Source organism: Canis lupus, chromosome 22 (assembly GCF_048164855.1).
Source record: "Canis lupus baileyi chromosome 22, mCanLup2.hap1, whole genome shotgun sequence".
Lineage (NCBI taxonomy): Eukaryota > Metazoa > Chordata > Mammalia > Carnivora > Canidae > Canis > Canis lupus.
Genome location: NC_132859.1, coordinates 32,436,974 through 32,452,310, shown reverse-complemented (window position 1 = coordinate 32,452,310; position 15,337 = coordinate 32,436,974). Strand labels below are relative to the sequence as shown.

The window sequence follows — 15,337 nt, the reverse complement described above, 5'->3', positions numbered from 1 at the left end:
CTGTAGGCTCCCACAAATAGCACTTTACAATATTTTTTTATTTTGTGTATGGATGACACACAATGTTACACTTCTTTCAGGTATATAATGACAAGTCATTCAACATCTCTATACATTATGTTCTGCTCACCACAAGTGTAACTACCATATGATGCTATTACAACTGTCACCATACAACACTTACAGTATCACTGACTGTATTCCCCATGCTGTACCTTTTATTCCTATGACTTATTCATTCCCTAAGTGAAGTCTGTATCTCCCACTCCCCTTCACCCATTTTGCCTATCCACCAATCCCTTCCGTTAATCATCAATTTGTTCTCTGCATTTGTAGGTATGATTCTGCTTTTTGTTTATTCATTTGTATTGTTTTTTTAGATTCCACACATAAGTGAAATCATATGGTATTTGTCTTTCTCTCACTAACTTCACTAAGTCTAATTCCTTCTAGGTCCATCCATGTTGCTGCAAATGGCAAGATCTCATCCTTTTTTATTGTTAATATTCTATTGTATATATACATACCATGTCTTCTTTATCCATTTATCTACTGATGGACTCTTGGGTTGCACATATCTTTTTGAATCAGTGTTTTCGTTTTCTTTGGGTAAATACCCAGTAGTGCTTATTAAATCATATAGTATTTCTATTTTTAATTTTTGAGGAACCTCCATACTGTTTTCTACATTGGCTGATGATTAGTGACGGTCTGCTGGCCATCTGTATGCCTTCTTTGGGAAAACTGTTTATTCGGGTTCTTTGCGCATATTTTAATCAGACTGTCTGATTTTTTTGGTGTTGAGTTGCATAAGTGGTTGATATATTTTGGATATTAACCCTTTATAGGATATATCATTTGCAAATATCTTCTCCCATTCAGTGGGCTGCCTTTTACTTTTGTTGATGGTTTCCTTTGCTCTGCTAACCCTTTTTATTTTAGTGTAGTCCCAACAGTTTGTTTTGGCTTCATTTTCTTTGCCTTAGGAGACATTATCTAGAAAAATGTTGCTAAGGCCAATATCAATGAATTTATGCTTGTGTTCTCTTCTAGGAGTTTTATGGCATCAGGTCTCACATTTGGGTCTTTAATCCATTTTGAGTTTATTTTCCACAAATACCACCATTTGAACTGGAAAAAAAAATTGATGATCACAGAGTTTTAAGAAGTGTTACACATTCATCTATTGTGATGTAAGCCATGACCTCTTCAGGGTTCCCTCATCACACTCCTACTTCTAGTACCAGACTTGCCACAGCACCTTCTCAATTACCCCTGCAAGTATTTTCTTTCAATTGATGTCTAATGCAGTGCTTGGCACACAGAAAGAGCCCATTGTTTGCTGAATAAATGCTAACAAATCAGAGGCTGGTGCTCAAACACAGACAAGCATCTTTCTGAGGGTTTGTAACATCTTATTGTTCTTTAGGTAAAAGAAGATTTTAGAACCACAACTTATAGTAGACTGAAAAATGGAAAACTGAGGAGAATAACCTAAGAAAGCAAGACATATTTTAAATATCTTTTTGCACCCAAATGTTACTTTACTAAATTGTCCTATAGATTAAAATATTATTTCAGAAAAGATTTCATACAGGTTAAACTGATAATAAAAAATAATAAATATTTAGTAAGCACTTAATATGTGCCAGGCACTCCAACATAAAAAATTTTATTATTACTATTGCCTATTTAAATAATAAAGAAAATTTAAAAAAACATGTGGTCTGGTCAAATCAGCAAAAGTGTTCCACAATCAAGGCGAAAACCTGCTTTTAACAGCTCCTGAAATAGCCAGCATTCCCTTACAGACTCTATCAACAGAACAGGGGGAAATGAAAGAGAAGAATATATGCAAACTGATAAGCAATTGTCTGCAGTCCTTTCAGACATTAGTGATGCAGAAATAGAAAACGATATTTTGAATACTGACAAATATCAAGGGATTTGCACGTTAGAAGGAGATTTTCAGATGCTGAGAAAGCATCTTCCTCCTACCCCTCATTCTCTAGAAGAGACTGACTCACATCTGACTCAGTTTTATAGAAAGCCCATCATGTTATCTTGTTCAGGGGGCTGGACGGCAGTATATCCTTCATTTCACCCTTCTGACAAAAAAACAAATGATAAAAAATGACTGTAAAGAAAATTCCAGTTCCACTGCAGGGCTTAATACTCATTGAGTTCTGTGTATCACACAACTTACACCTGAATTTGCATTTATTGCTATATTTGAAGCATAGCTCAATATTGATGTTTATAATGATAGCTATCATTCCTCAAGGAGAGGTAAAATTATATTGAAAGCACTGTTTTCAAAGGCAGGGAAGACATCACATTTTAGAACATTTTCCATATATTAAGGAAATCTTAAAAATGATTTGGTTACAGTGATACAGAAATCTTGTTTATCCAGAATGTCTAATTCCTAGATGACTCTGGATAAGAACGGTTTTGGTTGATGTGTGATACATAAACACACAACAGAGGCATGTGTGTGTGTGTGTGTGTGGTAGACAGGATAATGCGCTATGCCCCCAAACACCTCCACATTCCAATCCCTGGAACCTCTGAATACGTTACCCTTACAGGGTAAAAGGGATTTTGCAGGTATGATTAAGTTAAGGATCTTGAGATGAGGTACTTACTCTGGGATTTTATGGGTGGGCTGGATAAAAGCACAAGAGCTTTATAAGAGGGAAGCAGCAAGATAGATAGGAGATGTCAAGGAGTCAGTGAGGTGGAGGAAGAGTGAGGTGAGGAAGCAAGAAGCCAGAGTGATGGGGCCATCATCCAAGGAATGCAGTTGGTCTCAAGAAGCTGGAAAAGGGTCTGGGTGGCTCAGCAGTTGAGCATCTGCCTTCAGCTCAGGGCATAATCCTGGAGTTCCGGAATTAAGTCCCACACTGGGCTCCCTGCATGGAGTCTGCTTCTCCCTGCCTGTGTCTCTGCCTCTCTCTGTGTCTCTCATGAATAAATAAATTAAAAAAAAAAAAAAAAGCTGGAAAAGGCAAGGAAATGAATTTCCCCTTAAAACCTCAAAAAGGAATGCAGCCCTGGTGACACCTTGATTTCAGTTTGCTGACATACAGAACTGTAGGACAAGAAACTTATGTTGTTTTAAGCCTCCAAGTTTGTGTTAATTTGTTATAGCAGTAATAGGAAAACAATGCAACACGTACGTATATTTCCCAGTTGCATTATTACTTTATCTTAAAAGGTAACTTAAAATGTCATTGTGCTATTTCTACACTTCACAGAATCACCTCTCCTTAAAAATAATTTTAGCAAGAGTTAACAGAATTCTTTATGTTGACTATAGCATAAAACAGCTACTAAGTAGTGAACAATCTGGGAGAGGTCACTTTGCTACTCTGAGCCCCTATGTCCTGACAAAATGAGACTGAGATTATTTCTCAGGCTCCTTCTAGTTCCAAGATCCAAGAGTTATATTATGAAAAGAATATGTGGTTTTGGGAGCTCACTGGATTTGAGCTGAAATTCTGACTTTGGATGAATCAGTTTAGCCTGTTTGAGATTCAGTTTCCTTATCTTAAAATAGGGAAAATACTAGCTTTCCCACAGTGGCTGTGAAGACTGACGTACACAAGAAGTCCAAATACTACGCCTGGCACTCAGCAGAAATTCAGGCAGTGCTAGTCTCCCTTCCCCTCTTCATGTCTCCTAGTTTTACATGGCTATTTCATTTCATTTAAAAAAAATTTTTTTAAAAATATTTTATCTATTCATTCATGAGACACACACACACACACCCAGAGGCAGAGACAAGGCAGAGGGAGAAGCAGGTTCTATGGAGAGAGCCCGATGTGGGACTCGATCATGGGTCTCCAGGATCACACCTGGGCTGAAGGCGGCGCTAAACTGCTGAGCCACCAGGCTGCCCTTAAATTTTTTTTTATTGGAGTTCAATTTGCCTACATATAGCATAACACCCAGTGCTCATCCCGTACATGGCTATTTCAGAAGGCATGTGCTCACGTAAGAACTCCCCTATAACTTGAGTTTTAAGTGTGTTTTCTTTATACCACTCCCTTGCTCTAGGGTAAAGACAACATTCCACATGCAGGCAAACAGTGGTTTTGTAAAGGGAGAAAGGGCATGCCCTACTCATGAAGGGAATGAGTATAGAGAAAAACATATTTTATTTAATAAGTATTTCTGCCAGACTGATTCTAGACAATTTAGGAAAATGTTGTGAAGAAACACCTCCAAGCTGGAAAGCTGATAATGACATTAAAAATGATAATTTAAAATAATATTTCAGTAATAATCTCCATTTTGCACATAGCTTCCATTTGCCAAAAAACTTCTCATCAGGAGAGAAGTGACATGGTGATTTTACTAAGGAAGTATGAGATCAGTGAGAAATACATTCCTCTTAAATATACTTTTCCATAGAGACCCAGAGAGGAAATATTTGGAGCTCCTGTGCCATAAATCAGTGAATCACGTAACAAAAGTCCAAAAATAGCAGGGTTAACATCATTCAAATGGATCTTGGCTGTAGGCTCACTATGGAACTAGTTTATTTGAACAGTTTGTTAATACACATTTAAAGAATGTCCGTACTTCAACCTTTTTGAGATTTCAAGTGCTCTTTTCTTAAAATGGACTTAAAAGCACTGCACCAACAACTACCACATCCTAAGACAAAATAAAAACTGGAATAACCCATTATAAGTGAAGAGAATCACAAATCTTAAAAGAAACTCTAAGAAATACACATTAGCAAACAAAACCAAACTCTTTTCCAAATAAAAAACAAACCTGGAAATGAATTTCTTTTCTCATAACTGGCAATAAAGGAATTAAAATGAAACATTACTTAGAAACTATCATGTGTAAAGATGATGCCCATCCTGCTGTAAGACTGTAAAATATGCTATATTTAACTACAGGATAGAACCACTTTTTAAAAAATGTTAAGATATCAAATACTACTTCAACGATGAATAATAAAAGAACTTTAGAGTATAGATATTTAAATTTAAAAAATCTTTCCCAGTTCCTTTTAAGTACAGAGGTAGAAAAACATGCAACTAGAAAATTTTCTCCATCATGAGCAGTAAATCTCTTGGAAGACAGGAACATTGTATCCAATCCCCAGGGCCCTTTCCCATCGTGCAGCACCTGATTACACCCAAGCTCTGCAAGGGAAAATACTTGGTATGACTTGATTAGGGACCAATAATTGGATTCCTTCTTATTTAACTTAGAAAAATTAAATTTATATAGAATGTTTCAGGGATATATCTATATTGAATGAGGTTCAATTTGGTTCTTTTTCATATTTTTTTGTTCTTTTTTTATTAGTGACTTGTTCTCCTACTATGTTTCCTATTCCAACTTTTCCTCTTTTTTGGAGGGGGAGGGGCAGAGGGAGAGGGAGGGAGTGAATGTTACAGGCTCCATGCCCAGTGTGGAGATCATGACCTGAGGGGAAATCAAGAGTCGGACATTTAACTGACTGAGCCACCCAGGTGCCCCTTCATCTTTTTCTCTTTAAAAGATTATCTCATCTCTTTTGACTTGTTCTACTAAGTTTCAGAAATGGTACTCCAACTGATTCTTTTTTATGATAGGATGATATCATAGAGCAGACTATAATATGAGTATGAGTTCATCTTCAGTACATATTACTTATTTTTCTGTAGAAGTCCCATGTGTCTTGGATTGTGGAGTGTTCTGCATTTGCTTCTTCATGGGCAAGGACAACACTAGTTTGAGACCAGATTGTATCATATATGCGAAAATATAAGGCAATATAGAGTCATCCTTTAGGAAGAGTTGATTTATATTTAAATCTTTATAAAAATCTCTTATAGATGATGTTTCAATTACTTTATTGTGAACAAAATACTATCTGTTAAAGACACAGTAGCTTGACATGATGAGATGAGCACTGCGTGTTACACTATATGCTGGCAAATAGAATTAAAAAAAAAAAAAGACACAGTAGCTTGAAACCAGCTCACTCAATGTTTATTTGGCATGCATACAGAGGTTTCCTTCCTCAGTCAGTTAAAAAAGAAAGAAAAGAAACTTAACAAAGCTCTAGAAGTGGCACACTTCTAGAAGTACAACTTTACCATTTGAAGGCTTGGATTTTAACAGACTTTTTTTTTTAAGATTTTATTTATTTATTCATGAGAGACACATGCAGAGAGAGAGAGAGAGAGAGAGAGAGAGAGGCAGGCAGAAAGAGAAGCAGGCTCCATGCAGGAAGCCTGATGTGGGACTTGATCCCGGGACTCCAGGATTATGCCCTGAGCCAAAGGCAGATGCTCAACCGCGGAGCCACCCAGGCATCCCTTTAATAGCCTTTTAAAGGCCATTTAAAGAAGCAATATCATACTTTTAAAACAATTAAGGACTTAAAAAAATTTTTTTTAATTTTAAAGTTGGCTGTATGAGTTTTCTATAAATGGGTTTTCATGGTTTGGACAATTTTTCCAGTAACATAATTATATATGGCTTCAAAAACTGCTGAATCCACAACAATTGAGGAAGAAATGATGATCCAGTATCCAAACTTAAACAAATGTACACAAAATATCACTTAAGCATTCTCATTACTTTAATTCATTGAGCATATATACAATAGGTGCTCAATTAATGCTTGGGGGTCCATCAAAATGAAAACTCAAAGTTCTCTGAGTTTAATATTTCCACCAGAGGCATCACTTCCCAACCCCCATCCCCATAAAATACCAGAACAGCTGCTCTTGAACACTGAACTTAGAACTATTATGTGGGGCTATGTTGATTCAACAACACACACTTATTAATTAGTACTGCATAGAGGAAACATAATTTAACAGATGTCCAATGAACCTACATTTCTGAGACAAGATGATTCATTTCTGCTTTATAACTGCAAAAGTGTCTCATACATAACGACAATTAATTATGAAGCACAACAGCTGAGATACTTAATGGATTAATGGATAATAAATGGCCAACCATATGACACTTGCTATTAAATTAGAGACAGTGACATAAACATAAACATAAGGAGAATGCCCTCCTTTTTATTTTGTTCACGTTTATATAAGTCTCACACTACTCAAGGCGATTATATAAAATGTAGCATATTTATAGATTTCCTAAATGTAAAATGGAAATAATATACAGGCTTCCCTTATCCTTTGGGAAAGAAGTACTACATTTTATGTTTGTAGACATATAAAGCGGCAGTTATTTATTTAAAAGATAATAATTCAATATACATACAGCACAATAAAAGTATTCATCATAACTAGCTGGAAATGACAATTTGATTTTTCATACAGCCCACAACAGCGTTGAAGTAAGCTATATTTTAACATAATCTAAAAATGAAACAATGACTAATTCTGTTGGTGATACAGTAAATTAACAGCAATTATAGAGTTGGCTGAATGCCCACTCTCTCAGTGAGTGCTATATACAGACAAAAGAGACATTCTTTGAAGTGACAGTGTTCAAGAGTTTTCAAACTTTGCATATATGTATACCAGAGAAGGAAAAGTACTGGTTTCTCTATGTTTATACCATGAAATAAAAAAATATAGCATGTATATCAGAGAACACTGTAACCAAAAAATAATAATAAAAATTAAAAATAGCTAACAATTATGCAATGTTTATGTGCTAGGCATTGTTCTACGTGATCTGCATTTATGACATAACTTAATCTCCACAATCACCCTGTGAGGTAAGTACTATTATTTTCCTCATTTACGGATAAAGAACCTGAGACACAAGTTTAGAGGAATCCAAATGTGCATAGTTGAGGCAATTTCAATAGTAAATAAAGAAGTTATAAGTAGGAAGGAAACAAGCACACACGCAAACACACGAAAACAACCTACAGCCCCACAGAGTTTTTTTGAAAATGACAGGAAAGAAAACAGGAAGAGAATAAAGAAATTTATATGGTTTCTAGATCTCAACAGTTTGACTTCACCCAGAAAAGCTAATGATACAGGGATTTAATAGCTTTTTCAAATCAAGATCTGGTAAAATGAGGACTCATGTAAAGTGTTAAGCAGAAAGAAGAAATGTTTAATGATATTCACTATTATTATCACTGTTCTTATGCTAAATGACCTGTCATTTCTGAACTTACTGAAGGCAAAAAAACCAAGACAGTTAAAAAAAAGTAAACAATATTTTAACATGACTTGAAAATTGTCAGTGAAGATTTATCTATCTTTGAATAATTTATATCTCTGTGGAGAACAGATGTAATGAACTGACCTGATACTCATGATACTGTACACTAGTAATGGATAGCTAACCAGGTAGCTTACTTAAAAAGTAAAATAAGGTTGAAGTCTGAAAGAAAGGAGGAGTGGGTGTTGAATGATAAAATAAAGAAGTCTGTTACTCTGTAGTTTTTGATCATGGGATGCTGAAAGGGTATTTAGGAATCTGTAACAGAGTTGTTACACAGCATTCCTTTTTTAAAAAAGATTTTATTTAGAAAGAGAGAGAAAAGGAAAGTGCGTGCGTCTGCTCATGAGGGGGGGAGGGGTTGAGGATGCAGGGAGAGAGGAAGAGAATCTTCAAGTAGACTACTGAGGATTTTATCTGATGGAGCCCCAGAAAGGCTCCATCTCAGAACCTTGAGATCACACTGGAGCTGAAATCAGGAGCCGGACACTCAAGTGACTGAGCCACCCAGGTGCTCCTACAGTGTTCCTTCTTAAACTAACACCTCATACATGGAATGAATCCTTTATGGCTGATGATACTACTTATTTCTTAAATTCAAAAAATGGCTTTTCAATGGTCAACATCTTGGGCTCCCAAAGTGTTGGGAGCCCAAGGTGTTGGTATACGTTTTTTGGTATACGATTTGAATAGTGACCAAACCAAGAGATAAATGAAGACAAGTGGAACACACACACATACAAAATTAAAAAAAAAATTAAAAAAAGAAGGGGGAAATGGAGAAAAGATGGGTAACTCAAACCACAATCTGAAGCAGATATGCAGACACTACAGGCAAAGAACAACCAGAAATGGCTGAAGAACCATTTCTAACCATGCCCTAATTACCCCCTGGAACTGACCTTGCTGAGAAGAGCAGAGAGAGGAAAAGGTAAATGGTAAATATATAATAGACAGTCCAAGTAACCACTCTTATCTTGAGTGATTCTTTGGATTGAGGCATCCTTATAGGATGCATAGGTTTCTCTTCGCATTGCAAAAAAGAGGTACATAGACTTTTACCTCATATCAAGAACTACCGCCAATATATCTTTTTTGCTCTCCAGGAAAGTATTCAAGAATTATTGGTTAGTTTTGCTGAAGGAACATCTGATATTAAAAGGGATTTCCTTTTTTATTTTAAGATTTTATTTATTCATTTGAAACAGAGCCAGCTGAGGCAGCCCCGGTGGCACAGCGGTTTAGCACCGCCTGCAGCCCAGGGTGTGATCCTGGAGACAGACCCGGGATTGAGTTCCTTATCAGGCTCCTTGCATGGAGCCTGCTTCTCCCTCTGCCTGTGTCTCTGCCCCCCCCCCCTCTGTGTGTGTGGGTGTTTCTCATGAATAAATAAATAAATAAACCTTAAAAAAAAAAAAAAAGAAACAGAGCCAGCGAGAGAATGAGAGCATAAGTAGGGAGAGGGGTGGGGGGCGGGGAGGGGAGAAGCAGACTTCTCACTGAGTAGGGAGCCTGAGGTGGGCTTGATCCTAGGACCCTAAGATCATCACCTGAGCTGAAGGCACACACTTAACCAAGGGAGCCACCCAAGTGCCCCTAAGAGGAATTTCTTAAATTTTATTTTTATCTAATGATAATTACAAGAGTTTTTCTTTTTTAAACTTTCCCATGTCTATTTCTCTATTATCCAAGGCAATTCTTTTCCTTCTTTCCCTCTCCCAGTGTTCATTTGTCTACAATTTAATCTTTGCTACCATTCTGTGATTTTTTTAAAAAGATTTTATTTATTTATTTGAGAGAGAGCATGCGAGCACAAGCAGGGAGAGAGGCAGAGGGAGAGAGGAGAGAAACAGATTCTCCACTGAGCAGGGAGCCAGATGTGGGACTCGATCCCAGGCCCCTGGGATCATGACCTGAGCCAAAGGCGGATGCTTAACCAACTGAGCCACTCAGGTGCCCCCCGTTCTGTGATTTCTAACATTATTTTTCTAGTCTCTATTTCCACCTTCTTGGTTATCTTGCTTCATTCACATCTCAGAGCTTCTGAAGCTTGGGTTTGCCTTTTTCTTTTCAGTACTCTCTGTAAGACTACTGCCCTAAAATTACTCAAAAGTTTAATTTTCCCTAAGACTTTGTGAAAATACAACTGATAGAAACAAGAAAAAAGAGGTGTCAAATAGGAATAATTCAGAATTGTGTGGAAAAAATACACTCCCATTTCCTAATGCTCTATTCTGGCTGCCTGAATCTCCCATCCCTAAAAAAACATCTGAAGAGTATCTTAAATAAAAACTGTAAGCTGCTTCCTTTCTTTCCCTATAACTTGTAACATTCAGCTTCATGCTGTAGAAAATTGGCTGCTGTGGTATAACAACAAATACTACCTTTTAAAAGCAAACAGCTGCACCACATGTGGTTTTTTTTTATAAATAGTGCCAACTTCATTTTACAAAACTGATAACTGTACATATAGCTAAATAAAGATTTGAGAAATGGGTTTCTGTAGACAAGTTAGCAATGAATGTTTATTTATAAAGGGAACAAATTTATGTAAAGTCCTTAAGCACAAGGATTTTATCTGATACTGATTTTTATCCCCTAAAGGGGAGAGTAGGATGTCAAAATATAGGTGTTAAGTACACAATAAGCTGGGAAAATACAGAATATTTGAAAAGAGGCTATACATGCCACAATTAACAATGACAGGCAGTTAAGAACTGACATTTCAACAGTTAGGTTTACAGTGACTTTTATCGCAGGAACAGGAGGGGATAATTGACAGATGTATAAAGTTTATAAAGAAATATGTATTATTTTGTTATTCAGATTTTGCTGTGGAGCAACTTTCAAAGTCTTGTAATTAATATTTTAGTCATTAGAGATTATAAATCTCAAACGTTTACTGTAGAGTTGGGATTAAGAATATTTCATAGATCCTTCAATTAGAAAATAGAACTGATAAAATTCTAGAAGTATGACACATAGCACTACATCGTATCTACTTCAAATAAATAGTACAAAGAATTTAAAAATTTGAGGTATCAGAGTAAAAATGATTAACTTTTTTCCCCTCATAAGAATATTCATGTACTTTTGTCCCAACAATATTAGAATAAATTAATTTTCTTCAAAGGCCTGCATAGGTTTTTCATGGCTTTTCTCCTTCTTGGGGTCAGAATTATTTAGTGATATGTAGATTAAAGGACAAAGACATCAACCTCTTGTTTGCAGTAGAAACTAATATATGATCACAGTAAGGTGGTTATGCTGACCTGATTACCTTGACAAGTTCTAAGGTCTTCAAAGACGTATGTATTCAGAGGCCCCTAAACTCTGATAGATGGTTTGACCTTCTTGGATGTCATAAAACTGTAAATTAATAAGATTCTTTTCTCAGGTATGTACTTAAAAACTGTACCACTACTTTATAGTCACATAATGATCATTTTTGCCCTGGTTAGGGGTAACTATATTTTCTTCATTTACCATAAGAACCAATCCATGAAAGATGTTAAGAATAGAAGATACAAGAATAAACCAAACATTTTGTCCAAATTTCTAATTATTAGTACATTTTCATAATAAAATTTTTAAGTGAAATCTTCAGTTTGACATTATAGTGCAGAAACAGAATTTTCTTGAACATTGTTGATTGTTAAAATACACGTTTATACTTCGCTTAGTGGAGGAACAAAATACTTTTGTTTGTAGATACTGCTGGTGTAAGATACTGTTTGCTATAGAGTTATTAAACTTTTCTTCCTCTGTAATAGTAGCCGATAAAGGTAAAAATGGAGCTCCCTTTCCACAACTTGTCTTACAGATATAGTCTATGGTGATAATGCAATTTCATTGAAGTAATCTTACAAAGTTTTATGTACTGTTTTAAGATGTTTTAAAATATTTTTAAGAGCAAACATGCTATCACCCCGATTTATATTTTTATATATACACACATATATATCACATATAAAATAAAAGCATATATTACCTTCTAAAATATAAGAATATATATTATATATAATATTCATAAATAAATTATGATATATATTCTAATACTTTTGCCTGTACTTATTGCTTCATACAATCTCTTGAGGAAAAATAAAGTTGGACCTAAAAATATGGTGGTGGAGCAACGTAATCAGCATTCATAATAATACAATTGTCTCTGAATGTCCACCTAACATTTCAGCTTTCAAATCGTGCACATCAATTTGCATATTTTTGGGGGAGTAGAAGGATATAAAGAAGTATACTTTTCAGAAAAATTAATCTGGTTACTTCTTAACATTTTAATTTTTCATTAATAAGGATATAATTTCAAATGTCTCTATGTGTGTGTGTGCATGCATGTGTGCATTTCATAGTGAGTATATGTTGTTGGCCATATATTTGCACTAATTCCCAGCAGGAGATGGTGTCTATTTCTGATGAAGAAGGAAAGCTTGTACTTTGCACACTTCAAAACACTGATACTCTGTACTTTGATAAACTTATATTGTTTTTTTTCTCCTGATTGAAATAATATCATCCCTCATGGACTAGTTAAATAGTATTTCCTTTAGGAAGTTTTCCCCCAGTATTCCCAATTTGTCCTATAACAGAGTTCCAAAATGTTAGGCATGTACATGTGTGTGTGCCTTTATGAGGTAATATTTCCTAGCTCACTTCAGTTTTACAATATTCTTTTCAATTTTTTTAAAGATTTTTATTTACTTATTCATGAGAGACATAGAGAGAGAGGCAGAGACATAGAGGGAGAAGCAGGCCCCTGTGGGGAGCATGATGTGGGACTCGATCCCAGGACCCAGGATCACGACCTGAGCGGAAGGCAGATGTCCAACCACTGAACCACCCAGGTGGCCCTTCAACTTTTTATTAAAAAAATTCAAACCATGGGGTGCCAGCAGGGCTCAGATGATTAAGCATCTGCCTTTGGCTCAAGTCATGATCTTGGAGTCCTGGAATAGAGCCCTGCGTTGGGCTCGCTGCTCAGTGGGGAGTCTGCTTGTCCCTCTTCCTCTGCCCTTCCTCTTACTTGTGTTCTTTCTCTAATAAATAAAAAAATCTTTTTTTTAATAAAGAAAATCTTAAAAAAAAATTCAAACCTACAATGAATAGATTCACTGTTAATGCTGAGTTTTTCCTATTTTCAAAGTTGCAAATGATATCTAAATATACTGCTGTAAATGTGATGTTTCTCTAAGTTCAATTCCATGTATGTAATAGATTACTAAGCTTAGGGCATGGTTGGTAGAACAAGCTTGCTTTTTCCACACTTCAAAGTTCTGTCATCCTCCATCTTGATAACTTGACTTTTTCTTTTACCTATGGAAATGCTATCTGTCTTTCATGGATAGTTCTTTTATGAAGCATTCCCCTGCCATTTCCAATCATAGTACTCAATCCTTTTTCTAAACTTTACATTTAAGCTTACCCTTCTGTGTTTATATATATATTTCTTTCCTCCTATCTAGACTGAAGGGAATCTGAGGGCAAGGCATATGAGAGATTCTTTGCAATATCCATGATATCCAGCATCCAGCACTGCCATACATCTAATAGCTTGGATACATACTTAATGAACGAATAAATAAACAGTAATTTTCTATAAAAAGCTTTCAGCTATCAATTGCTTGTGTTCCTCCTCAACCCCCAAGTAGGAAATAGGAGTAAGCGTGGGAAGAAGAAAAGTTTTCTCTGGATACATTTACTGATTTTCATTCATGATAGACAGAGAGAGAGAGAGCGCGGCAGAGACACAGGCAGAGGGAGAAGCAGGCTCCATGCCGGGAGCCCGACGCGGGACTCGATCCTGGGCATTTACTGATTTTCTATTTGATTTGTATTTAAATTTTAATTTAATTTGGAAATTTTAGGATGTTTAATCTCAGGAGTATGCCTGACATGACCAGACAGTGGTTTTAGGTATTGATTAGAGACAACTATTTTAGATAATTATTAGTCTTCCTCTAGGCCCCCAATACTTGCTCAAATATGATTTACCTCACTTGTCAGCATTTACAGCAACCTAGTAGGTGAGAATCTTTTTGAGAAGATGCATTAATGTATATGTCATGAATTGTATTCCTCTCTTCTTTGTCCTTACATCAAGAATTTCAAAATAATCAATTCTAAGATAATAAACCAAGAAGATATTTATTGATGCCTACAGTCTAAACAGGTCTATGTTAGGTTCTAGGGAAGATACAAAAATATAAATACTGTCTGGTTCTGAAGAATGTTTGCTGCCAATTATAAAAAAAGGTTTTAATTTAAAACAAAGAAAATAAAGGGATAAATGTTCATTTATTCAGCAGCTATCTGTTGACTACTACCTTCAAAGCACTGTGTGGAGTTGAGGAGCATGAAGTTAATGGGTGGGAGAGGAAGCAAAGATGTACAAGTTAGGTCCTCAGATGCCTGACTATCTAGCAGAGAGAGAAGAGAATCATATAGGTAACTATGAAGAAATGTCACATGAGAGGACAGTGGGCTCTAGGGTTTGGATCAAAATAGATGGTGTCTGATTGAGAAAAATACCAGAAAGTATCAGAGAAGAGGTAGGTACAGACTGAATTCTGAAGACTGGGGTAAGAAGGGTTCGATGACTATCTTTTTTTTCCTTCCCTGTATTGTTCATGAAGATAGACAACTTCAAATGTGTCTACATCAAAATTCTTGCTGTGTCATGACATACTGACCTGCAGTTAATGACTTCATATACTCTCAGCTGCATAGCAATGATTGTGCACAAAAGCTCAGATCTTCAGAAAAAATACAGTGATATTAATGCATCCTGCAAGAAATGTGGAGCATGGACATGAGAGAAATGTATGAGTAGACACTATTTCTTCAATTTCTCTATTTCTTAATTCTCCTTGTCACTACTCTAGGCATTCATCATCATTAGATGAAATTATTTTAACAGTCTCTTTCACAAGACTATTTCTCTTTGGTCTCTCCTTCCCACCACCATGCACCATGTTGCTTCAAGGGTAATCTGTCTAGCACGCAAACACGTCCAATTGTCTATTGCCTGTTAAGAAATCCCTTAAGGTGGCACATTTGTCTATCCTGGTTCTCCACCGATCACACTGCCCTGAAAAAGTAACATACTAGCACTCTTCTGTGTATTTGTCAGAAAGAGTTTCTTTTT

General features: G+C 36.0%; 1 protein-coding gene and 1 long non-coding RNA gene across 10 annotated transcripts in view; one reads left to right on the top strand and one right to left on the bottom strand.

The window, feature by feature from the left end:
* Nucleotides 1-15,337, bottom strand: part of UBE2E2 (ubiquitin conjugating enzyme E2 E2) — a 471,670-nt gene that overhangs the window by 51,142 nt on the left and 405,191 nt on the right. The gene's annotated exons all lie outside the window — the stretch shown is intronic.
* On the top strand, nt 8-13,777 carry LOC140614116 (uncharacterized). Its single transcript, XR_012015013.1, has 3 exons — nt 8-1,403; nt 7,658-9,109; nt 13,656-13,777. It is a non-coding gene; the product is annotated as an uncharacterized lncRNA (long non-coding RNA).